Source organism: Rana temporaria, chromosome 11, assembly GCF_905171775.1.
Source record: "Rana temporaria chromosome 11, aRanTem1.1, whole genome shotgun sequence".
Taxonomy (NCBI): Eukaryota; Metazoa; Chordata; class Amphibia; order Anura; family Ranidae; genus Rana; species Rana temporaria.
Genome location: NC_053499.1, coordinates 32,551,646 through 32,578,846, shown reverse-complemented (window position 1 = coordinate 32,578,846; position 27,201 = coordinate 32,551,646).

The following is a 27,201-nucleotide window of genomic DNA, read 5'->3' as shown; positions in this document are numbered from 1 at the left end:
GACATGATCCATTCCATTTCCCAGAATAACGAGACCGACAAGCTCTGTTACTGGTTTCAAAATGTATGAATGAATGCTTTAATGGTATCTTAGCTTTCTTATACACAGTACAAGCATGTTACAGTTAATCACAGGGACAAAGACACACTCCACCCACACATCACAGAATGGGGGGCTTCAATACACCTTCTTTTAAATAATGACATTCAGTTGAGTTAATTATTAGTCATCCCCCAGACGTCCGGTCTCCGACAAGTTCCCCTCACCTGTTACACAAAACTCATTCCTTTACTAAACATAATTGACATGCTAATTCCCTACCCCTGAAAGGAGACATTTGACCTTTCAGACTCAATCAGTACAATAGACACAACACAGTATTAGCATCACACAATGGACAATGGAATGTCTTTCAGGAGCCTATTGACCTGTTGTGGGTCAGCATGAACTCACCTGTAATATGTCCAGATCTCCTGCAATACATGAATTATCAGTTATCAGTCACCATATGCCCAAAAGGGGCACAGGGTGACCCTAGACCCAAAAGTCATTAGTGACGCTGGCACAGGAGTACCCCCCATCCTTCAAAAGTCTCTGGGTGTCACGGGTCATTCCGTTACAGGGACTAAGTCATACACTTGACGTCTATGGACACGGGAGCTCGCCCGCCAACTAACCCCCTCGGGAAAGAGCTTCCCAGAGGGGGTTAGCTTTAGCGGGAAGGAGCCGAGGCAGCCACCGTGGGACCCCAGAACAGGAGGAGCGGGGCCACTCTGTGCAAAATAAACTGCATAGTGGAGGTAAGTATGACATGTTTGTTATTTAAAAAAAACAAAAAACAGGAACCCTTTAATATCAGTTGTTGGTACAGTTATAGTAAATAAAATATGGTCATAAGTAAATAAATTATTAATATTATTAGTGAATTGTATTTATTATACTAATAATAAAGGGCTGCAGCCATTAAATCCACAATAACAGTCCGACTGTATTTATTTATTTATTAATCAATTAATATTTGTGTTTGGTCTCTAGTCCCATTAGTTTGCCTTCCCTGCACCTTTATTTTGAATAAGAAAACTCAGCAGTTAGAAGCAGATGCAAACCGAGTGGATCTATCTGTTGAGCTTAGGAGAACTGCTGTCAGAGCAGATTTTTTTTTTTTATTCTTATTTTAAAAATTTTAAGCTGCAACAAGCTTAAAAGTTCTGTCAAGAGCTGTTCACAAATTACCCTAAGCATCCAAACATCGCCGTCACCAAAAAACTGCAGAGCGTCGTGTAGCTGCATCGGTATTTTCCTGTCTACAAGAATAATTGTATTCCAGTCCCATTTATTGATTGATCCTGTCTGTTGTCTGGCCTTGCTATTTCATACAAGAGGCTTTTAAAATACAAAAAAAAAAAGTATTTATAGTCCAATTTAGGAAACATGTCATAGCTGATTATGAAGGGCTCTGTTGTCCTCCGAGGTAATATTGTGTTTGATGAGCTTAGTTACACCGTATCAGCGACAAAGCCCCTGGAAACTTGTTTTAAATGTTGATAGCTACGCTATACTGTATTCATTTGTATAATCAATTCTGATACACTCCTGAATCTCGTATGCATTTTTCGTATGAAAAAACTCTGATGAAGCTACACACGATTGGAATATTCGATGGAAAAAGTCTGTCTGACGGAAATTCATTACTTTCTGCTTTTAAGCAATGCATCTAGCTTCTTCCCAGCAGCAGCATAAGGAAAGGGGGGGTGCACTGTGATGTAAGGGAGAGTGGGGGACTCAACTTCTGATGGTGGGATGGCTCTTGACATATAGTGCTGACTGCAAGCTTGGACTGAGTTGGGAACATTATGACAAGTAGCTCAGTGATATCTCCCAGCAGGGGCGTTGCTAGGTGGCAAGAAGACCAGGGGCTTCAGCCCTAGGCCGGCACCGGGGGGGGGGGGCAGCGGCGGTGCTGCGGTTTTGGATCCGGGATGGTAATGGCGCTGTTTTTTTTGTCTGGGCGGTGGGGGGTAAGCTCACTTGCTGGTTGCTGCCTAGCTTACCATTGCCCATCAATTTTCAACACTAAACTCACTACCTGACACACTCACCATTACACTGACTACTTGACATACATACACCTACCTGACATACATTGACATACATACACCTACCTGACATACATACACCTACCTGACATACATACACCTACCTGACCTACATACAACTACCTGACCTACATACACCTGCCTGACCTACACAGACCTCACCTACCTGACCTACATATACTAACCTACCTGACATACATACACCTACCTGACTTTGCATTTTGCATTTACATTTACTTTGCTGCCTGTTGGGCCTTTTTACCTTGCTATCACCCGATCGCTTCTCCGCTGGCCTGATCTCTCCCGATCTATCCGAGAGCCGCTCGCCCGAGCTCCGTGTGGGGATCATCTCAGTGATGTGGCGCGGCGGCAGTATTGTAATTCCCGCCTTCTGGAGCGCCTATGATGGACGTCACACGTCCCGCGGTCCCGGCATTGGATCAGTGGGACGTCCATCATAGGCGTTGCAGGCTCCACTCGGCAGGACTCGGCCACAATCGGAGCAGCAGCACTCGGGATCAGAACGGTCCCGGTGCTCATTGCTCGGGGCTAACAATGGACAGCTAAATGCCAGTGACTCTGGGCTTTACGTGGACCCATTCGTGGCTCCAGCCCCCTAAGCCCGAGCCTAATGACGCCCCTGTCAGGAGTCAGGACGCCCACTAACACACAGCTCTTTTCTCTATCTGCAACATAGAGAGCGTCCTGACTCTCCTGTAGTTCAAGGGAGGGGGCGAGCACGACACTCCACACCAGGGAGAAAGCCTTGCATTACTGTGTGGAGTTACAGACAGAAGAACAGGAAGTGAGGATTTCCCCAAAGAAGTAAGAAAAAGCAAAATGGAAAGATGAGGTAAGTGAAGGAGGACTGCACTAAGGTAAAGGAAGCTATTTAGGAAAACATATTGTACCTTTACAACCCCTTTAAGGCTACTGCTAAAAGATTTTTTTGCTTAAAGTGTAAGTAACCCCCCCCTATCGTTTTCAGCCAAGGAAGCTGCCATCTTTGCCTCTGCTTAATCTACAACTGCCATTATTTTGCACATGTGATCATTTATGACACCAGCCATTGGATGCGTTGACAGTTTGGTTGAGAGCACAACCAATGGGAGTGTTACATTTCCGGCACATGCCAGAAACAAAATAGTTTTGTGAATGGGTTTACTTCCGGTTTAAGATTCTGCCCTTGTGTATAGACTGAATCTGTGTTTATCGGTGTGCTCTGGAACTGCTACCTGGGACTGGCAGCCTCTGAATAGGTAAGGGAAACCTGGGTTATTTCCAGCAGCCCCTCCGAGGGTGAGCGCTACATACAAAATAAAAAAAATGATTTAAAAAATCATCATAAAGGTGAGATGGTCACAGCAGGATCCAAGACCTCGAGTGGAGATATTAAGAGAGGAAATAAAAGAATCTGCAAGGTGGTTAAACTCTTCAGCATTGATCAATACTGAAATATCGGTTTTCAGTGGACTGAACCTTTTAAACAACATGTTAAATATCACATAGATAGAAGTCACATTACTGACAAAGAATATGTGTCACATAACCTATAAAGGTTAGGTGGGATAACCAATTTTTTATAGTCCTTAAAAAGGTCAAAGTCAAGGAAGGGCACATGTTGAATAAACTTCTTGAAGAAATCTTATTTTGTTTTTCTTATTCTTTGTTTTCTTGGAATTTTTTTCCGATGATATCCATTAGTAATATACTAACAGTGACAATGGCCACACACAATATAATATAAATGCACAACCTATCATTTTCAGCCAAGGAAGCTGCCATCTTTACCTCTGTTTAATCTACAACTGCCATGATGCTGCACATGTGATCGGTTATGACACCAGCCATTGGATGGTTTGACAGTTTGGTTGAGAGCACAACCAATGGGGGTGTTACATTTCTGGCACATGCCATAAATTAAACTGTTTTATGAATGGCTTTACTTCGGCTTTAATACAGTCTGCATTCGATCTAGTAGGAGCCCTTCCTAAATTGTCCACTCCATATATATATATATAATGTTTGGTGGTTCTAATTCATTTTCTAGCAAAAAATACAGATTTTAACTTGTAAGCAACAAATGTCAGAAATAGGTTTAGGCATGAAAGGGTGTTTAATATTCAAACCAAAAGAAAAGAAAGAAGGGCGCACCGACCTTGTGCATTACCACTTAAAATGTATTTTTAAAACAGAATAAAAAGCAATGGTCCTACTTACAAGACAATCATAAGTAAGCGCTTTTCAGACAGCTGGACTGGACCTCACGCCACCTGCCAGTAGAACTTCAGACATCTGAACGGCTGATGCGTTTCTGGGGCGTACCCCCTTCTTCAAAGCCTAGATGGTCCGTGATACCTCTCTCCTGCTGCGTGTCCTCCTTTTATTCAGGTGTATGTGTGTATGGACGTCGCCCAATATTCAAACCATCCATCCATGTCTCCATGTGTTATTTTGTGGGATATGAGATATAATTTTAGCCTAGGCCAGAAACCAGGAAGTGACTGAAGAAATGTAAAAACAAAAAGTTTAAAAGGTATAATTATAATACATCTTCCTATCTATTTACTATTGCTAGCGACATAAGGATTAATAATAGTTCATGTTGATTGAGTTTAGTTCCACGTTAAGGCCTAGAGGATTTCCAGTACATTTTAGTATGTGTTGAACAATTTTGGAGAATACTAGAAAAAAAAATTAGCCAGGTGTCTTCTGAAATGTCTTCAACCGAGATCAATGAACAATTATTTATGACCTGTTTCCAGAATTGTCTAATTATTGAGAATGATTACAACAGGTGTCTAAAGGTGCTGACGAGACCATAATGCTGAGGATACAATACAAATGTAACATATAAGTGATTTGACCTCATGCCATCTCACCAAGTGCTCGTAATTCATCTCTTTCTATTTCCATCTGTTCTGATACAAGTAGATTGAGTATAAGCAAGTGAGCAAATTGTATCATTTGTAGATGCAGAGTACTGTCAAGACTTTCTCCTATTGCCTCTTTCCATGTCAACCTTGCTATATTAGATATACTGGCCCGGATTCACAAAGGAGTTACGACGGCGTATCTCCAGATACGCCGTCGTAACTCTGAATGCGGGCCGTCGCAACTCAGCGCCTTATTCATAGAATCAGATATGCCTCACAGTTGCCTAGATACGAGCCGCGTAAGTCTCCTACACCGTCGTATCTTAGGGTGCATATTTACGCTGGCCGCTAGGTGACGCTTCCGTAGATTTCCACATAGAATATGCAAAATAGCTAGATACGCCGATTCACGAACGTACGTGCGCCCGGCGCATCAAGATACGTTGTTTATGTAAGACATACGCCAGCGTAAATTTAACCCTCATAAAGCAGGGGTAAGCCATGTTAGGTATGGACGTCGGAAACGTACGAACAGCGTCGTATTTTACGTTGTTTGCGTAAGTCGTCCATGAATGGGGCTGGGCGTAGGTTACGTTCACGTCGACTAAGCATTGAGCGGGCGCAATTTACTTTGAAAATTCGACGTGATACTGAGCATGCGCACGCATGCGCCGTTCGTAAAAAGCGTCATTTACGTGGGGTCATGATTAGTTTACATAAAACACGCCCACCTCTTCCTCATTTGATTTAGGCGCGCTTACGCCGGCACATTTACGCTACGCCGCCGTAACTTAGGACGCAAGTGCTTTGTGAATACTGCACTTGCCTCTCTAAGTTGCGGCGGCGTATCGTAAATACGATATGCTATGCCCGATTAAAGTTACGCCGCCCTACGTGAATCTGGACCATTGTATTTATTGGCGTATAACACTCACCTTTTTACCCTAAAAATAGAGAGTAAACTGTGCCTGCGTGTTATACGCAGGGGGCCATGGAAAGTTTTTTCCTGAAACTTCCCTCTTAAAGGCATTGGCTCTGCTTCCTCCAGCTCCGTTCTTCACACTGAAGCCAGCAGTACCCAGCAACAGTACCCACCAGCAGCAACCACCATCAGTACCCACCAGCAGTACCAGCCAGCAGTACCCACCAGCAACAATGACAATGACTGGGCCAAACTAGATGCCTTACAGACAGCGACCCAGGAAGAGACATCCGTCAATGAAACCGCCTCTTTTATAGTCTCTCCCAGAAGTCCCATGGATGGTGGCAAGGATTTCTGTGATGAGTAGTCCCGGTGTATGGTTATGCAATGGAATTGCTGGTTAGAAAGACTACTAGTCCCACAATCTTTTGAGTTGGACTCACAAATATGATGTTAGTCACTGGCGCCCAGCATTAAAGGGATATCCTATAGGTGAGGAAGGACAGGAAACGCACATAATATTACAAGTATAATCCACCATCGCTACATCAACGAACATTAAAGGGGTGTTTCAGGCATTTTTTGTGTTTATTAAAAGTCAGCAGCTACAAAAAGTGTAGCTGCTGGCTTTTAATAAACAGACACTCACCTGCTCCACGTTCCAGCGACGCGCCGGCCAGGGGTCCGCTCCTCTCCCCCCCTCCCCGGCCGGCATCTTCATCCCAAGTGTGGGCACCCGGCCGTGACAGCTTTCGGCTTCACAGCCGGGCACCCACTGTGCATGCGCCAGCGGCGCTGCGCTCTCTCATTGGACAGGCGATTGCATGGGACCTGTCATGTGTCCCAGGCGATCGCCTACAGGGAGGGGCTGCAGTAAGGCGATTAAGATATTCGCCTTACCAGCCCCTCGGCGGAAGGAGGAAGTGGGACAGGAAGCCCCCCAAAAAAAATCCCATGCCAAATGTGGCATGTAAGGGGGCGAGGAGTGGGTTAAGCGGAAGTTCCAATTTTGGGTGGAACTCCGCTTTAAGTTCATATAGGCATTGACCATGACTAGGATGCTGTCTGTGACTCCTGGTGTTGTCATGTCATCTCCCCAGCTTCTCCCTGGTTCCTTCGGCACTCTCTGGGGGCTCTCCGATCTCAGAGGTCTTCCTTTTTATATATCACAGGTGGGTCTGCCAATTAAAAAAGCCCGGGAACTAAGCTGAACATCCTTAAAGGAGTTGTAAAGGAAAAAAAAATTTTGCCTAAAATTAATGTCTGCAAGGTAGACAGATAGAATAGTGTAATGATTCTGTTAAAAAAACGAGTAAATACCTATTAAATTCCTTCATCTATATCACCTCCGGCATTCTAGTTTCTGTTCTCTCATTCACTTCCTGGTTTGCATCGCTCATTCATGTAAGAACTACATTTCCCAGTATGAACTGCGGCACGCCCAGTAATTCACACCTCCTTGAAGTCTCTTAGGCCCCGTACACACGACCGAACATGTCTGCTGAAACTGGTCCGCAGACCAGTTTCAGCGGACATGTTCGGTCGTCTGTACGTCCGACCGGACAATTTTCCGGCGGATCGGACAGGTTTCCAGCGGACAAATGTTTCTTAGCATGCTAAGAAACATGTCCGCTGGAAGCCTGTCCCTCGGACATGTTCGGTCGCCTGTACAGACTCACCGGACATGTCCGCTCGGCCGAAAGCCCTCGCATGCGTCGAAGTGATTAGACGCATGCGTGGAAGCATTGACCTTTCAGGGCCATGCACGTCGCCGCGTCATCGGCGCGGCGAAGGCGCGGCCACGTCACCGCGTATTGTGTTCGCGCGGATTTTGGTTTGATGGTGTGTACAACCATCAGACCAAAATCCGGCAGCGGACATGTCCGATTAAAACGGTCCGGCGGACCGTTTTCATCGGACAGTCCATCCGTGTGTACGAGGCCTAACACGTAGAGAGCGTCCTGCCACACAGAAGTAGTTCCCAGGAAGGGGCGAGCACGTTACTGACCACCGCAGTAAACCCTCCTGTCACGGTGGTCAGTAAAATCAGACAAGCAGGAAGTGAACAGAACAGAGAAGAAATAGAGCAACTTCTGAGCAAAAACGAACAATGAGGAAGTTAAAAGAGCAATGTCTGCAGGTAAAGGATGCTTATTATGAAAAAAAAAAAAAAAATCCTTTACAACCCCTTTAACCCTTTCCCCACCCTGAACTGGCTGCTAGAAACTAACTACATGCATTTCAACATGCTTACATATTAACATGCATGTTACTGTAACACGCAGAAAAACTTGCTATATGTGTTGATGGATAAAGGCTTCTTTTGGCTTTCCCCAAATATATACTGTACTTCTACTGATTCAGGAGATAGTCATAGATGATGTTTTAGACTGTATTACTTTTTATGTTGCTCAGTTGTTCAGGTTTTATACCAGGTTAAGTATCCTTTGTGCGCTGGCACAACGTCAATAAAAAAACACACACAAGAGGTAAAACTGCTTATAATGCCTGTGGAAAGGTGGGCAGAGATGGCAACTCAAATGCAGGGATTTTACTACTGGAGTGCAAGGTCTTATAGGTAGACAGCAAGCTGCCCTAGGCACCCAGCTGAATGATGATACAATTTTGAACAAGATTCATTCCGTTGCAGTCATTTACTCCTATTGCCCCAAATAATATAAAGGATTTATATCATGCCAACACTTTGTAAAATAAAGAGGGCCCTGCTCATGATAGTTTATAATTTAAAAATGGAGAGGCAAGCGATACAAAAGGTGATAACTGTGAGGGATGAGCCGATGGAGGAAGCAGAAGTATGGAGGTGGGATAGGCCTCTCTGAATAAATGTATTTTTTTTTTAGGAATTAACCACTACATTACCGAGCCTATTTCTGAGATTTGGTGTTTTGCTCGAAAATTACTTAGAACCCCAAACATTATATATATTTTTTTTTTCTAACACCCTAGAGAATAAAATGGCAGTTGTTGCAATACTTTCTGTCACACCGTATTTGCGCAGCAAAGTAAAGTTAGCCCAAATTTTTATATTGTGAAAGATAATGTTACGCTGAGTAAATTGGTACCCAACATGTCACGCTTCAAAATTGCGCCCGCTCATGGAATGGCGACAAACAGGGCTCAAGTCCTGCGGGAACGCGTGGGAACGGAGTTCCTGCACTTTTTTCACAGCAGGAACTCAGTTCCCTTTGCAGGACTAGAGCAGCCGAGAGCAGCCGAGCCGCCCGAGCCAATCCTTCACTAAGCGGCGATGCCCAGCTCGAGTCACTGTTAGGGGCAAGCGAACCTTAGTAATCCTTTATGTTACTGGCCGCTTCCTGTATATGGATTCATCAGGTAGTGTGCGGGTATTCCCTCACTCCCTCGATGCCGCAATGTCTCCTGGGAGCTTTTGTCATTGTTCCCAAGAGACATTGCGGAGGTCTGCCGCGAGTTATCGTGGGATTTAGAAAGAACTTGCTACCCAATTAATCCAAATACAGGAAGCGGCCAGTAACATAAAGGATTACTAAGGTACAGTGGATCGGGAAAAAAAAACATGCGGTTTAGTAATTATGCACATGAGCGTATCATTTTTTTTTTTTTGGTGGGGGAGTGGATCTTGGGTGGGAGTTACCAAACTTTTTCCCCGGGACTTGACCCCTGGCGACAAACTTTTACCCTTTAAAATCTCCATAGGCGACGTTTAAAAAAATCTACAGGTTTTGAGTTACAGAGAAGGTCTAGGGCTAGAATTATTGCTCTCGTTCTACTGATCGTGGTGATACATCACATGTGTGGTTTAAATGTCATATATGTATATATTCTTTGTTCATTATTAAACGATTATATTTTTGTATTAATCCTGACTACTCTAACTACTGTTGCCTCAAAAGCCCCACCTTGGGGGATTCTCCACTTTTTCACATGTGTGGTTTGAACACCGTTTTCATATGCGGGTGCTACTCATGTATGCTTCTGCACGCAAGCTTGGCGGGACGGGCGCATTTAAAAAAAATGTTTTTCTTATTTATTTTACCTTTTATTTTTTATTTTTTCACTGTTCATTAAAAAAAATTGTCACTTTTATTCCTATTACAAGGAATGTAAACATCCCTTGTAATAGAAAAAAGCATGAGGGGTCCTCTTAAATATGAGATCTGGGGTGCAAAAGACCTCAGATCTCATATTTACACTACAATGCAATGACTTCGAGATGGGCGGGGGCCATCTTCCCCTCACTCGTCTCCATGTCAGACTAGGGACAGGTCCGGATCGCCTCCGCCGTTACCGACAGCCACGGTAAGCGGCGGAGGGCACCGGAGCCTGGTGTACCAGGCTAGAACTGTTAGGGTGGTAACCCATTTTTTATTATTTTCCTTAAAGAATAATGTAAAACGTAAACAAAAGTAACTAAAGTAGCCCATATGTAGTCATTGTACAGTGCCTTGCGCAAGTTGGATGATTTGCGCTTGTGAACAGCAATCTTTAAGTCTGACCACAGATTTTCTATTGGATTGAGGTCTTGGCTTTGACTAGGCAATTCCCACACATTTACATGTTTCCCCTTAAACCATTCAAAAGTTTCTTTAACAGTGTGTTTGGGGTCATTGTTCTGCTGGAAGGTGAACCTCCGTCCTAGGCTCAAATCACACACATAGTGATGCATGTTTTGCTTAAGAATATCCCTGTATAGCACCATCCATCTTTCCCTCAATTCAACCAGTTTCCCAGTCCCGACTGTTGTAAAACATTCCACAGCATGATGCTGCCACCAACATGTTTCACTGTGGGGATGGTGTTCTTTGGGTGATGTGATGTGTTGGGTTTGCACCAGACATAGCGTTTTCTTCAATGGCCAAAAAGTTTAATTTTAGTCTCATCAGACCAGAGCACCTTCCTCCATACATTTTGGGAGTCTCCCACATGCCTTTTCGCAAACTCAAAACATGCCAATTTTTTTTTGCTGAAAGTAATGGCTTTCTTCTGACCACTCTGCCATAAAGCCCAACTCTATGGAGCGTACGGCTTATTGTCGTCCTATGTACAGATACTCCAGTCTTTGCTGTGGAATTCTGCAGCTCCTCCAGGGTTACCTTAGGTCTCTGTGCTGCCTCTCAGATTAATGCCCTCCTTGCCCGGTCCGTGAGTTTTGGTGTGCGGCCGTCTCTTGGCAGGTTTGCTGTTGTGCCATGTTCTTTCCATTTGGTTATGATAGATTTAATGGCGCTCCTAGGGATCATCAAAAGATTCTATATTTTTTTATAACCTAACCCTGATTTGTACTTCTCAATAACATTGTCCCTTACTTTCTTGGAGAGTTCCTTGGTCTTCATGGCAGTGTTTGGCTAGTGGTGCCTCTTACTTAGGTGTTGCAGCCTCTGGAGCCTTTCAAAAAGGTGTGTATATGTAATGACAGTTCATGTGACACTTAGATTGCACACAGGTGGACATCATTTCACTAATTATGTGACTTCTGAAGGTAACTGAGTTTTTTATAGGCTCCATAACCAAGGGGGTGAATACATACGCACATGCCAATTATCCGTTTTTTATTTCTGAAAAATAGTTTTATGTACCGGATATACTTGAGCATAAGCTGACCCGAATATAAGCTGAGGCACTTAATTTTACCACAAAAAATGGGAAAACGTATTGACTCGAGTATAAGCCTAGGGTGTCCATCTGCATGCCTCACTGTGCCTCACTTTGCCTCACTGTGTCCATGTGCATGCCTCACTGTGTCTATGCCTCACTGTGTCTATGCCTCACTGTGCCCATGCCTCACTGTGCCCATGTCTCACTGTGCCCATGCCTCACTATGCCCATGCCTCACTGTGTCCATGACTAGACTGATGTTTAACATGGGAGTCAATGGAAGGGCTTTGAAATATTGGTGCTCCCCAGCCGTAGGTCCCCCAGACAACCAACTTTGCACACTTGTAGAGGAGAAATGGGGCTACATGTGTGCCAAGCTCCGGGTCCAGGGGACCTACGACCGTCCAAGTCCAAGTCCCCAAATTCACCGGAGAAATGACCGTTTTACATGGGAGTCTATGGAAGGGGTGCTCGGCTTTGAAAAATTGGTGCTCCCCGGCCGTAGGTCTCCCGGACAACAAGCTTTGCACACTTGTAGAGGAAGAGTGGGGCTACATGTGTGCCAAGTCCAGGGGACCTACGGATGGCCAGTACTGGGTCCCCAAATCCGGGAGATCATGTGCTGAAACACTTGGCTTATACTCGAGTATATACGGTACATATTTTTCTAATTTTACTTCACCAACTTAGACTATTGTGTTCTGATCCATCACATATAATACAGATTAAAAAAAAACATTGAACTAAAGGCTGTAATGTAACAAAATAGATAAAAAGCCAAGGGGGTGAATACTTTTGCAAGGCACTGTACTTGTTTACTATAAAATGCAAAGATTTGTCATCTAAGTCTGGAGATTTGTATTTGAAAGGGTGTCCAGCGAATGTTAGGAAAATGTAAAGGGAATATAACATTTATTCATTTATAAAAAGGGTGGGAAGTACAGTGAGCACCTTTCCTACTGAACAACAGATGTTGGCGGATGTCAGGGAATGTTTTCTTTTAAACCAGCGAGGGTCCCAACACCTGATATGCACATTTTTTCAGGTCACTGGCTCAGTAGTAAAGGAAGAATAAAGATGACAGCCCTGATATTTTAATGACATCAAAAAGCAGTCAACCATGGCAGTGCCCGTATTTCTAGAACGAGAGGACAGCAGGTGTGCAATCTCAGGAACTCAAGTGTGATATCACACCTAATACAAGCCCTAAGAGATATAATAAGTGTAAAGTCAAATTTACCACATGTGATGTTGCATTGCGATGCTTTTCTTTTTGACTGGTACCCCAACATACTAAGGTAATGCACCTACATTGCAGCACACAACCACGTGTTGCAGTGCATTGCCTGACCAAGAAAGGGGCACTTCTGATTTTTGACACATCAAGGTGTGTTGTGTCTTAACACAAAGATTGTTAACATGCAACTTGCAGGACGTTGGGAAAAGTCCTACAAGCAGCATCTTTGGGGCTGTTTGGGAGCACTGTATACAGCACTGCCAGACCGCCCCTGCCCATTGAAATGAATAACCAGCGGTTTGGAAGCGCCGCAATACGGACGCTTTTAACCTCTTCTTCGGCCGCTAGCTGTGGTTAAAAGCACTCCACTAGAGGCAGAAAAGCACAGCTGTAACAGCGATAAATCACTGCTAAAATGAGCATCGATTTACCGCTAACGCATGGAGGCCCCAGTGTGAAAGGGGTCTAACTATCTAACTATCACCCCTAGCACCAAAGTCAAAAGTCTCGGAGTCATTTTCGATACCTACATGACAATGGATGCACAAATAGGGTCAGTAGTCAGCGGATCCCACCATCTGCTGCGCCTACTACGCAGACTCACGCCCTTTATCCCGAAAGAGGACATTGCAGTCGTGGTGGGAACAACCATCAATTCCAAACTCGACTACGCAAATGCCCTCTATCTAGGACTCCCCAAATACCAAATCACTCGTCTGCAAGTCGTTCAAAATACGGCCGCTCGACTAGTGCCCGGAAAAAAACCATGGGAATCAATCTCACCTTCCCTGAGATCCCTTCATTGGTTGCCAGTAAAAGACAGAATCACTTTCAAGGCACTCTGCCTAATAAGTGTATTCAAGGCAACGCCCCCCAATATCTATGTGAAAAAATAAAAGCCCATAACCCCAATCGCATTCTGCGATCCACCAATCAAAACTTACTCCAAATACCCAAAACCAGATACAAGTCCAAAGGAGATCGAAGATTTGCAGTTCAGGGACCTCGCCTGTGGAATGCTCAACCAACCACCATCCGACTGGAGTCGGACCACTTGGCCTTCAGGAGAAAGATTAAAACCCATCTCTTCTGAGGTCAAGGGGTTCCTTACCCATGAAATGGATACAGTGCCCAGAGGCGATTCAGTTCGCATGTGTTGCGCTTTACAAGTTTCTCACTCACTCACTCACTCAACTGTGTGTGCTTTTCCACGTGGTGGCTTCGGAGTGCTGGCCGCAGTGATCGGGTCTTCAAGCAGTTTTTAAGCATAGAAGTCAAGAGGTTTTCCCCTTCAGTCGTTAATGATAAATATACTAATGTAAAAATTGTTGTACCAATATTAATATGTATCACTTTGGAGAGGGTTTTGTGTTTTGAACAAATTTACTTGTATAATGTATCTCTTTCTAGAGTTCCTTCTCCTTTCCCCCAGAAGAAGACCTCTACTGATAAGGTCGAAATGTGTTGGGGTCTCTAGTGTGATTTAAAATATAGTCTTATCATGCTATGTTGTTTCTATATGTACTTATACGACTGTATTATGACATTTTTAATTAAATTTCCCGAGCTTATGTTTTAATATAAACAAATGTTCTCTGTGTGAAACTTTATTCAATAAAAATGTTTTTTTGATATTACAATTAGTATTGATTTTTTGCTGCAACAAAATTTTTTTCCAATCTAACTGTGTGCTTTACCACCTCAAACTGCATTTTTTTTTTCAATCTGTTTAAATTATCTAATTGTTAGTGGAGTCAAACCAACATTTGTTTCCGACTACAGTAATGACAACATTCAAAGAAGCAGGATGGAAAAATGTTCTTGATGAACAAATTCATTTAGTAATTGTATTCATATTTATATTAAAAGCAATTGAAATTAATTTTTCAAACGACATTTGCCCAGTCATCGAATGTATAAATAAATTTCGCATGAATGTTCGTACGAATATCCTCGTTCAAAAATCAACTACTCTATGGCCAGTTTAAGCCATAACCACTTAAGCCCTGGAAAAGGTTTTACCCCTTCATGACCAGAGCATTTTTTGCTATTCGGCATTGCACTGCTTCAACTGGTAATTGCGTGGTCGTGCAACACTGTAGGCAAATTAAATTACTTTGTTTCAAACAAAGAGAGCTTTCTTTTGGTGGTATTTGATCACTGCTGAGTTTTTTATTTTATAATATAAACAAAAAAGACCAAAGATTAAAAATATATATATTATCCAAATAAGTGTATATTGATTGCTTTGCATAAAAGTTATAGGGTCAGATTCACATAGAATTGCCCTGGCGCAGCGTATCAGAGATACGCTACGCCGCCGTATCTTACCTGGCGGAATTTCGAATCCAGGAAAATTTTGCGCCGTAAGTTACGGCGGCGTAGTGTATTTCTCGGCGCGTATTTCAAATTGGGCGGGTAGGGGGCGTGATTCATTTAAATGAAGCGCGTCTCCGCGCCGATTGAAATGCGCCGTGCTTTGCGCGAAATGACGTCGCACCAACTTCATTTTTTGAACTTAGACGTGAGTTACGTCCTTTCCTATTCACGGACGACTTACGCAAAAAAAATAAATTAAAAATTCGACGCGGGAACGACGGCCATACTTTAACATGACAAGTCTATCTTTACGCCACGAAATAGCAGCTTTAACTATACGCCGGGAAAAGCCGACTAGCGACAACATATGAGAATGCGACGGCCGCACGTACCTTCGTGGATCGACGGCAAAAGCTAATTAGCATACCCGACGTGGAAAATAACGCGAACTCCACCCAGCGGGCACAGAAGTATTGCACCTACGATCCGAAGGCGTACAAAGCCGTACGCCTGTCGGATCGAAGCCAGAAGCCGTCGTATCTTGGTTTGAAGATTCAAACTAAAGATACGACGCGGCAAATTTGAAAGTACGCCGGTGTATCAGTAGATACGCCAGCGTACTTCTTCTGTGAATCTGGCCCATAGTGTCTACGAATGATTGTATATTTACTGGAATTATATATATATATATATATATATATATATATATATATATATATATATATATATATATATATATATATTTATTTTTTTATACAGAGATCAGCGACTTATAGTGGTGTCTGTGATAGTGAGGCAGGCAATCTGACACTAAGGACCCTTTCACACTGCTCTGTAGCAAAATTGCGGTAAAAGGGCATATGTGTTTTTACCACAATTTTGCTGTTTCAGATGCGTTAACAGCTGATAATGAAGAATTGTGAACACAGTACACATAGGGTTAAAGTGGTTGTTAAGCCACTTTGACAACTTCAATAGTTTCAACAAACGATTAGATAAGCACCTGAACGACCACAACATACAGGAATATACAATGTAATACGGACATATAATCTTGCACATAGGTTGGACTTCATGGACTTGTGTCTTTTTTCAACCTCACCTACCATATAACTATGTACTCACAATATCTCCTAAACCTGCACCGCTTAGGACATATTTACCTTGTAGTGCGATGAGGTCATTGGCGCATGCACAGTGAAGAAACGGCAGAATGACACGCACCGCTGTCGCCGTGACCACATGCCCATGGGACCCGCGGACTTGATGTCCGCCGGTGTCCTGTGATCAGGACATAGAATGGCAGAACGGGGGCATGTCTTTGTAAACAAGACTTCTCCCTATTCTGCCTAGTGACACAGCACTGATCGTCTGCACCCTCTTATCAGGAGCATCTATCAGTGACGTGTCACAGTAAGCCACGCCCGCTAACAGTTAGAATCACTCCCTAGGACACACTTAACCCTTTCAGCACCCCCTACTGGTTAACCCCTTCACTGTTAGTCACATTTACACAGTAATCAGTGCATTTTTATATCACTGATTGCTGTATAAATGTCAATAGTCCCAAATTAGCGCCAAAGGTGTCCGATGTGTCTGCCATAATGTCGCAGTCACGATGAAAGTCACAGATCGAGGCCATAACAAGTAAAAACAAAACTAATATTAAAAATGACATAAAACTACCCCTATTTTGTAGACACTATGGGCCAGATCCACATACATTTAGATAGGCGCAGCATATCAGAGATACGCTACGCCGCTGTAACTTACTATTGAATTATTTGAATCCACAAAGAATTTGCGCCGTAAGTTACTGCGGCGTAGTGTATCTCTCAGCGCGTAATTCAAATCGGCGGGTAGGGGGCGTGATTCATTTAAATGAAGCGCCTCCCCGCGCCGAATGAACTGCGCAAGCTCCGTTTCTAAATTTCCCTGCTGTGCATTGCGCGAAATTACGTCGCAACAACGTCATTTTTTAAACTTAGACGTGAATTACGTCCATCCCTATTCACGGACGACTTCCGCAAAAAAAGAATTCAAATTTCGACGCGGGAACAACGGCTATACTTAACATGGCAAGTCTATCTATACGCCACAAAATAGCAGCTTTAACTATACGCCTGAAAAAGCCGACTAGAGACGACGTAAGAGAATGCGACGGCCGCGCGTACGTTCGTGGATTGTCGGAAATAGCTAATTAGCATAGCCGTGGCGGAAAATGACGCGAACTCCACCCAGCGGACGCCGAAGTATTGCATCTACGATCCGAAGGCGTACGAAGCCGTACGCCTGTCGGATCTAACCCAGATGCCGTCGTATCTTGGTTTGAGGATTCAAACTAAAGATACGACACGGGAAATTTGAAAGTACACCGGCGTATCAGTAGATACGCCGGCGTACTCTCACTGTGGATCTGCCCCTATAACTTTTGGGCAAACCAATCAATATACGCTTATTGCGATTTTTTTTAACAAAAGTATGTAGAAGAATATGTGTCGGCCTAAACTGAAAAAAAAATTGCTTTTTTTTAAAAAAAATTGAGGTTATTTATTATAGCAAAAAGTACAAAATATTGCTTTTTCTTCAAAATGATTGCTCTATTTTTGTTTATAGTGCAAAAAATAAAAACCGCAGAGGTGATCAAATGCCACCAAATAAAAGCTCTATTTGTGGAAAAAAAAGGACATCAATTTTGTTTGGGAGCCACGTCACACGACCGCGCAATTGTCAGTTAAAGTGTCGCAGTGTCGAATCGCAAAAAGTGGCCCGGTCAATTGGCAGCAAAATGGTCCGGGGCTGAAGTGGTTAAGAGATCTTTTTTTTTTTTTGGGCTAACAAATGCTTTAATTATGTTAAATATTACTACACAGCCCCTTTATAATCTTTTAAAGCAGGAAGAGCATATGTGAGGAGTTAGTTTATAATCAAATAAAAAGCACATAAAGAGGTTTTTACGTTATGCTATGGTAATTACAACATGTACAGTAACAAATATAAAGTAGGTGTTATCCCAATTTAGCCGCAAATTCATGAATTTTCAGGGGAGTACTATGATCTCTGCAAGACATAGGGCCAGATTCACGTAGACTAGCGGCGGCGTAACGTATCGTAGATACGTTACACCGCCGCAAGTTTTCATTGCAAGTGCCTGATTCACAAAGCACTTGCAATGAAAACCTACGCTGGCGGCCTCCGGCGTAAGCCCGCATAATTTAAAGGGGCGTGTGTCATTTAAATTAGGCGCGCTCCCGCGCCGGACCGACTGTGCATGATCCGTTTCAAAATTCCCGCAGTGCTTTGCGCGAACTGACGTCATTTTTTCGAACGGCGACGGCGAGCGTACTTCCGTATTCCCGGACGTCTTACGCAAACGACGTGAATTTTTAAATTTCGACGCGGGAACGACAGCCATACTTTAAACAGCACATACGTGTGCTGAGTAAAGTTAGGGCACCCAAAACGACGATTAACTTTGCGACGGGAAACTAGACTAACAGCGACGTAGCGAACGCGAAAAAACGTCGTGGATCGCTGTAACTCCTAATTTGCATACCCGACGCTGGATTACGACGCGAACTCCCCCCAGCGGCGGCCACGGTACTGCATCCTAAGATCCGACAGTGTAAAACAATTACACCTGTCGGATCTTAGGGATATCTATGCGTAACTGATTCTATGAATCAGTCGCATAGATACTCTGAGAGATACGACGGAGTATCTGAGATACTCCGTCGTATCTCCTTTGTGAATCTGGCCCATAATACTTTATCTGATGCCAGGACCATTTTAAATTGCATAATGGGAAATTCTCATTTTTTGTTAGTCTAGGAGGTTGAACAACAAAGCTATATAATATAAAGCAATCGTATAAAGACACACATAAACTGTACATTTGTGGAGTTTAAAGGAACACTAAAGGTTCGTTTTTTATTAGATCAATTGATTGCTGTAAGCTAGAGCATTTAAATATCACTTACGTCATTTTTCCTTTTGACCCCCAAAATACAGTAATCCAGGTTTGAAAATGCCATTTCCTGTCACTCCTCTTCTTGCTTTCCACCAGCATCTGAGCCGTTTTGCATGGTGGAAAGCAGAGTGTGCTCACCCCCTCCCTATGACTACAGCCCTGCGTGAAGATGCTCTCTTATCCCTCACAAGCATGGAGGCTAAGCCTAATGGGAACTGTAGTTCCCATTAGGCCGTGACGTAGCAAGAATGAATGTGCACCGCAAACCAGGAAGTCCGTGAGAATAATGATTCAGGAGTGAGAGGTGAATAAAACGGCTCCATTTCAACAGGTATCAAACTAGTTATAATGCAAAACATTATTTTTTTCTTTATCAGCTACTGTCAGACTTTAATTTAAGAGGAAAATATTTTTGTCTTTACAACCCCTTTAATACTAGCTCTTTCACACGGTGACTTCTTGTAGGATCGGTCTTCCTTTAATAAAGGCGAGCTGGAGCTGTAGGCTCATCAGTTATCAAATAAAAGAAGACAGATTCAACATGACGGGAGGTTATAACCAATAAAAGTGCTGATAATGTTACGTCATAAATGTCACTGACAGAGAACACGTTTAAAGCCACATCAGCCATAGAATTATTGCCTTATGGCACCCAAAACAGTGAAATCATTTGTTTTTTTAAGTCTGTATTTGCGATTGTTTTATTTTTATGTACTAGTAGTAACTGAGAAAAAAAAATGACAATACCCCTTCCTACCATGACCCCAAAGTGACAGCTAATCTATAGTGTCTAACAAGTGAGAATATATTGCACTGATTGGTGCTTAAAATTTACTATTAATTACTTGCAATGCATGCAATGTAGTATGGCCTAGCAAGTAAATAAATTAAGTTTGACCTTAATCAATAGAACAGGGCAGGCTTATCACAAGGTCTGCCAACTAGGTTCCTATTAAATAGTCCGTACTGATTAATCCATCTATAAGTCACAGTAATACACATGTGGTGCAGTTGACAGAGGGAAGTATTTCAACTTAGTTAAAAATTGTAATTAGGGTCAAGTATAAAAGCTGAAATAGAGGAAACTATGTTACCGATAGCAAGCAAATCAGATGACTGCTGTTATTTTTACAAAACAGAGCAGAAAATGAAAGGGAGGCTTATGAGCCGCCATAGGGATTTTAAACTGGTCACATGACCAGTAACCCAGGCCTCCTACTCTCTTGTAGGGATGAGCTTCGTATTCGAGTCAAACTCATGTTCGACTCGAACACTGTATGTTCAATCGTTCGTCGAAATACGAACAAAACGGGTCGTTCGCGCCAAATTCGAGTTACGTTTTAAAGACCATAATTCACTGCGGCATCGCTGGCTGATGATTGGCCAAGCATGCACTATGACCCGTATGCTTGGCCAATCACATCTTCCGAAAAACGGAGAGCCATAATTGGCCAAAGCCAGATGGCTTTGGCCAATTATGGCTCAGGGGCAGGGCTGGACTGGGACAAAAATTTGGCGCTGGACTTCATCCAGACTGGCCCGCTTTGATAGGTCTCTCCTATGGCGTCCGGACAACTCCCGCCCCCCCCCCCAGCCATCCAAGCCCCCTCTCCCCCTTCACTAGCCGTTCTACTTTATTAGTAGAACGGCTGGTACTGGTACTCTTATAGGCAGTACCAGTGGGGAAGCTAGACATTATTTCACCCGGGCAAAGAATCAGTTCGGTGCCCCCCCCATGGTACAAGATTAGGCAGAAGTGAGAAACAGGACATAGCTGTTGAGTCAGCTGTCTGTCCCCTCCCCCGTGCTCCTTCTGGTCCCCCCCTGCTCCTCTGGTCCTCCCCCTGCTTCTCTGTCCCCCCCCCCCAGGTGAGCACTGCGGGGAGGGAGAGGAGGTGAGAGCTGCAGGGAGGGAGAGACAGAGGAGCAGAGGGGGGCGGCGGCCCGCTGTCACTGAAGCCGGCCCACTAAGCCATCGGCCCACCGGGAAACTCCCTGTAGTCCCAATGGCCAGTCCATCCCTGCTCAAGGGGTTTAGTTCACACCCCCACTATAAAAGGCCGCCTTCAGGTTGGCCTTGTGTAGTGTGTTGCGGTGGTTAAGAGAGGACAGAGAAAGGGTAGTTTTTTGCAGGTAAATAGAGCAGGCAGGCAGGCTAGTCAGTTAATGTTACAGTGTGTAGAGAATATATATACATCTCAGGTGTTGTACATATATTTATACACTGTATAGTTTAGCTAGATCAGTTCTTCCTAATTTACTGGCAGGCAGGTGATTGTGCTAGCTGCAGTATTCTTACGTGGTTTATTGCCTGTGTCCTCTGTAGTTTGCACCTAAAGCTACTTGGTGTGTACTGGCCGTGTGCTCTGTAGTTTGCACCTAAAGATTCAGGAGCAGTGATTTTAATGATGCTTATATGAAAAAAAAATAAAAAATAAAAAATTCCTTTAAATATTGTACCTGCTGGGTGTCTATAGTATGCCTGTGAAAACGTCTAGACCTGGGTTCTCAAAGACGTTTTACGACAATAACTTGCATATTAGGCTTTAAAATGAGCACTTTTGAATTCGAACGTTCGAGTCCCATAGACGTCAATGGGGTTCTAAATGTCCGCCAGAACGTTCGGTCCGTTCGAAGGTTTAGTTTAGGGGTGTAAGCCAATTGATTACACCTACAGCAATGTGTAACTTGAGCTTTACTAGATAAGTGCAGGATAAATTTACAATGTTAACATAATGGTTCAGGTTTATGTAAGGCCTAATTCACACATGGCATTTATAGAGACATTTTTACATACAGGTAAGCCTATAATAAGCTATGTAGAGTGTACTGTAAGAGCGGCAAGGATGTGGAATTCCCTTCCACAGGCGGTGGTCTCAGCGGGGGGCATCAATAGTTTAAAAAAACGATTAAATAAGCACCTGAACGACCACAACATACAGGAATATACAATGTAATACTGACATATAATCTTGCACATAGGTTAGACTTCATGGACCTCACCTACTATGTAACTATGTACTCAAAATATCTCCTAAACGTGCACCGCTTAGGACATATTTACCTTGTAGTGCGATGAGGTCATCGGCGCATGCGCAGTGAAGAAACGGTCTTCCGTGCCGTTTCTTCCCCAGCGTGTGCACATAAGTGACGTCATTCCGCCCTGGCCAGTCACAGACACCAGCAGACAGGGGCGCGCGCGTGCCCGCACGGCGGCAAATTCAAAGCTCAATTGCTTTGCTCAGCCGTGCCATTCTGCCGACGTATATCTACAGGAGGCAAGCGGTTAATATTTCCTCCCCCATGTGCCTTTTCCCCTGACTTCTCTGTCAAGATCAATTGCGCAACCATCAACCCATCCCCATTTGCCAGGGTGCTAGGTGTTATCCTGGACTCTGAACTCCCCCTTTGCCCCCTCATCCAATCACTTTCCAAAGCTTGCTGCCTCAACCTCCACAACATCTCCAAAATACGCCCGTTCCTAACCAATGACATCACATCGCCTCGACTACTGCAACTCCTTCCTAACTTTGAATAGGCTGAACCCTCTTCAGTCCATTATGAATGCAGCTGCCAGACTCCTCCACCTTAAAAATTGTTCAATGTCTGATACTCCCCCTTTGCCAATCCCTCCATTAACTGCCACTCACCCAACAGATTAAATTCAAAATACTAACTGTGACGATATTACAATGATATCCACGTCAACGTTCCCTTCTTCCCATAACGAAAATCACCCCAATATTCCACAAGGAGGAATATTCCTGGAGTCGCCCAAAAAGCCACACATGAGACAAGCTTACTGCTGGAACAACACACTTTAATGGTTTTCTTCTCAGCTTTTTATACAGTCCAAGACATTAAAGCAACAATGAAATCTCCACCCCCCCTAATCACACATTAAGGCTAATTACTAAAACATTCTAGACAGGTCGGCACGACTGATAATCATCATGTCTAATCACTGCACATTCCTTAAACAGCATAACAACAAACCACCTTCACACACTTGAGTTTCCTAGGCAGACGTTTCGTCTGCATGCAGCTTGACACCTATTAACACCTCTGAGCATCACTAGGCTGTAGACAGTGTTATCACACAATTAAAGGCCTTTCAAAAGCCAGCCTTATTTACCATATTAATAGTCTGTTACCCAGAGAGATGAGTCACACATGAAACCACCTGTTACCTCTAACACAGCATTAAATTAGCAGGGAGAATTAAACTGAAGCATATATAGGCAATTGCATCACACTAACAATAACTAATAGTTCTCTTCATTCGTCCTAAGACCTCCTGCTTTCTAGTTTCCTTGTCCCCTCTTCCCATGCTCACCTCCAGGACTTCTCCTGAGCCTCTACCATCTGATGGAACTCCCGATCAAAATTTGTCCAACTATCTCCAACTCTATTCACTTTTAGGCGATCCTGGAAAAATTTTCTGTTCAGAGAAGCCTATCCTGCTTCCACCTAATAACTGTACTTTTATTTTCTCCATCAGCCCATCCCTCACAGTTATTAACTTTTGTATCTCTTAACCCTCCCTTTTAGATTTTAAGCTCTAACGAGCAGGACCCTCTGATTCCTCCTGTATTGAATTGTATTGGAACTGTACTGTGTGCCCTTGCGTTGTAAGGCGCTATGCAAACTGTTGGTGCTGTATAAATCCTGTATACTAATAATACAAATTATATTTATTTATTTATAACACACATACGCCCGCAACTTTATTTGAGTAACACAGCAAGGACAAAATTCATAAACGAGCGCGTTTCGACCGAAGTCTTCCTCGTAGCATGCTATCGCCACAACATAGCGGCAAAGCTTGGATAAGTTTTGTTGCTACATTAATATTTATTTATTTATTCTGTTTATTTATTTGTTTATTTTTTATCGGCTGAACTTTTTTCAACTTGACTAACTGTGGGCCAGATTCACATACATTTCCGCTATGCATCGGCGGCGTAACGTAATCCATTTACGTTACACCGCCGCAAGTTTGCAGCGTAAGTGCCTGATTCACAAAGCACTTACCTGTAAACTTGCGGCGGTGTAGCGTAAATGTGCTCGGCGCAAGCCCGCCCAATTAAAATGGGGCGGGCACCATTTAAATTAGGCGCGTTCCCACGCGGAACGTACTGCGCATGCTCCGTCGGGTAAATTACCCGACGTGCATTGCGCTAAATGACGTCGCACGGACGTCATTTGTTTAGACGTTAACGTAAATGGCGTCCAGCGCCATTCACGGACGACTTACGCAAACAACGTGATTTTTAAAATTTTGACGCGGGAACGACGGCCATACTTAACATGGTTTAGAACACCTAGGGCTCAGCCCTAATTTTACGCGGCGTATCTCGACGGAAACGACATAAAGTTAGATCGACGGGCAGCGCGGACGTTCGGGAATCGCCGTAACTAGTCATTTGCATATTCTACGCCGACCGCAATGGCCTCGCCACCTAGCGGCCGGCCTAGAATTGCATCCTTAAGATCCGACAGTGTAAGTCAATTACACCTGTCTGATCTTAGGGCTATCTATGCGTAACTGATTCTATGAATCAGCCGCATAGTTAGGACGGGCGGATCACAGAGATACGACGGCGTATCAGGAGATACGCCGTCGTATCTCTTTTGTGAATCTGGCCCTATGTTCAAACCAGCAGCTTTGAAGAATCCATGTTACCTTGTGCCCTAAGTTTACACCAATGCGCTGCGTATGACACGTTGCAATTTTTTTTTTGCATGTTCCATCATGCTGTAATCCATCACAACATTCTACAGTACATAACCATAACATTGAAATTTAGAACAAAAAATAAAGAATGCAATGCAAGTAAAAGCGGTTGAAAACAAAAACCAAAAAAACCTGGAAGACAAAGGCATACAAGCTCATTATGAAATACTTACATTAGATTGAAGCTGTCGCAGTGGTCCCTGTACACTGCGCTGTGATTGGCTGTAGCCATAATGATGTCACTCCCGCGCGTGCAGGAACCGTCAGGTCATGGCACAGCTCCTGCATAGTAGCACATTAATGCCATTGCCTTACAGGTGTTTTTTTTAACCAGCCGCAGATTACAAACGCTTTAACAATGCATTGCAGCAGAGCAGGCATTAAACTGCACACCTGCGTTATGCACATGATATTGCACACTATGGTGTGAATAGACTCTTAGGGCTAGATTCAGATAGATCAGCGGATCTTTAGATCCGCCTAATCTATGTGATTTAAGATCCGCCGCCGCAAGTTTTAGTGGCAAGTGGGTAATTCACAAAACACTTACCTCCAAACTTGCGGCGGCGGATCGTAAATCCCCCGGCGGAATTCAAATTCCGTGGCTAGGGGGAGTGTACTATTTAAATCAGGCGCATCCCCGCGCCGATTTAAATGCGCATGCGCCATCCATGAATTTTCCCGGCGTGCATTGCTCCCAATGACGTCGCAACGACGTCATTGGTTTCGACGCTTACGTAAATGACGTCCATCCGTATTCGAGAACGACTTACGCAAACGACGTAAAAAAAAAAAAATTGACGCGGGAACGACGGCTATACTTAACATTGGCTGCGCCTCATAGAAGCAGGGGTAAGTATATGCCGGGAAAACCGCTACGTAAACGTCGTAACAACACTGCGTCGGGCCCGCGTACGTTCGTGAATTGGCGTATCTTGCTGATTTACATATTTCTCAGCGTAAATCAGCGAGAACGCCCCCCGCGGCCATTTTTAAATTGCAGTTAAGATCCGACGGTGTAACACAGTTACACCTGTCGGATCTTAGGCATATCTATGCGTAACTGATTCTATGAATCAGGCGCATAGATACGACCGGCCTAAGTCAGAGATACGATGGCGTATCAGGAGATACACCGTCGTATCTCTTTGTGAATCTGGCCCACACAGTTTCCCCATAAGGCAAAGCGATGTACTCTTCTCTAGACACTGGTAATGTTTGTATCCTGTCTGGAGTTCTCCTTTAGGAATGCAGTCACCTGAGGACTTGTACTGAGCTGCAGCTAAATGTCACGCTGACTATTCCTTGTAACGCCATGCTTTATTTATGGAAAGTCGCCTGTTTGCGTTTAAAATGTTTTAACTATAGAGACCCACAGATGTTGCTACATAAAGAGTATTGATAGGAGTGATTGCAGAATTTAGTATAGACAATATCTTGTCTCACTGTCGTGTTAACCTTTTCAACCACGCGCATTGTAATTTCTTTAAGTAATGAGAAAGAAAAGCGCGAGATGTGGCCATAAAGGAGCAGAGAAGCCATTCAATCACCTGGCATTACCAGTGGCAGAAACAATCTCCTTATCCTGCCCTTAATTATTGTAAAGCGACCTCCGCTCGGTTTGCCCTTTGCCGGCCTGCCAGAGATCTCTCTGGAGAGCTGCTGGTTTCAAGTACCTTTTCACTTTGTCAACATGTCCTCTACAGAAATAGAAAATGAGACTGTCACTTACTGTCTCTGAGTAATCTACAGGCCGTGAGTGGAAAATAGTTACATTTTAATATGGGTGAAAGCTTAAAGTGATCCTGTGCTTTGTCAACGTGGGGCAAAATAAGAGGTCTGCTTTAATGTCGGCCTCACTAAATGCATAAACGTAACGTTCCTTCACTTTACTGCTGCCACGTTCAGCCACCAAGACTGCAGAGAGGAAGCCAGGGATGGACTGGCCATTGGGACTACAGGGAGTTTCCCGGTGGGCCGATGGCTCAGTGGGCCGGCTTCAGTGACAGCGAACCGCCATCCCCCTCCGCTCCTCTGTCTCTCCCTTCCCGCAGCACTCACCTCCTCTCCCTCCCCGCAGCGCTCACCTGGGGGGAACAAAAAAGCAGGGGGGAGGACCAGAGGAGCAGGGATGACGACAGAGGAGCATGGGGGAGGGGACAGACAGCTGACTCAACATGTATGGCCTGGGAGTTTCTCACTTCTGCCTAATCTTGTCCCATAAGGGGGGGCACCAAACTGATTCTTTGCCCCGGGTGAAATAATGTCCAACTTTCCAACTGGTACTGCCTATAAGAGTGCCAGTACCAGCTGTTCTACTCTAACCAGTTCCCGACCTCCTCATGTACATTTACGTCGGCAGAATGGCACGGACAGGCACATCCACGTACCTGTACGTCCTCTGCTAGACGTGGGTGGGGGGTCCGATCGGGATCCCCCCGGTACATGC